The sequence below is a fragment of the Microtus ochrogaster genome, chromosome 21 (genome assembly GCF_000317375.1).
Source record: "Microtus ochrogaster isolate Prairie Vole_2 chromosome 21, MicOch1.0, whole genome shotgun sequence".
Lineage (NCBI taxonomy): Eukaryota > Metazoa > Chordata > Mammalia > Rodentia > Cricetidae > Microtus > Microtus ochrogaster.
The window spans coordinates 26,867,291-26,868,173 of record NC_022022.1 but is presented as its reverse complement, the minus strand read 5'-3'; positions in this window follow the sequence as shown (position 1 = coordinate 26,868,173).

Genomic DNA, 883 nt, shown 5'->3' with positions numbered 1-883 from the left:
TCTTTCTTTCTTCCAGTTCTTTCTTTCTTTCTTTCTTTCTTTCTTTCTTTCTTTCTTTCTTTCTTTCTTTCTTTCTTTCTTTCTGGCAGGGTCTTGCTGTGCTCCTCAGGCCAGCATCGTAGATAAGCATCATCAAACCTGGAGTACGATTATTTTATCGCTACTCTTTGAGTTTAGGAAACACTACATCCTTAGTTTTTGCCACCCTTTATACCCATTTGGCACCATCCAGTGTCCGGTACTTACCATTTTCCAGTTGACATATCAACCCCCTGCTCTTTCATTTGTCCTATATAGAACACCATGTCCAGAGCAGCACAAGGATCAGTGATTTACTTTAATAAAGAGCCAATTAGATAGGGCTTCTCTTCCCAGCTCCTCTAGCAGGTCACGTGATCAGCTGGCATCAGATTCTAATTTAATACTCTTCTAGTATACACTTTTCTTTGAGTTTGGTAGCTCATGACGATGCATCAAGGATCCCAGAAACAGGGCACCTTGGGAACATTATAATACAGCAAAAAGGTCATTCCCTTCTATCTAAGGGTCACTATTGCTATGATGAAACTTGGGAGGAAAGCGTTATTTCACTCACAGTTCCAGTTAGCAGTTCATCATCAAAGTCAGGGAGGGCAGGACCTCATGCAGGGCTGGAACCTGGAGACAGGGCTGATGCAGAGGCCATGGGGGGGGTGCTGCTTACTGGCTTGCTGCCCATGGCTTGCCCCGCCTATTTCTTATAGACCCTAGGACCACCAGCCCAGGGATGGCACCCCCGACACACAGTGAGCTGAGTTCAGTCCTCAGGACACACAAAGTGGGAAGAGTGAACCTGAAGGTTGACCTCTGACCTCCACACATATGTGCCCCAAGACACACACAC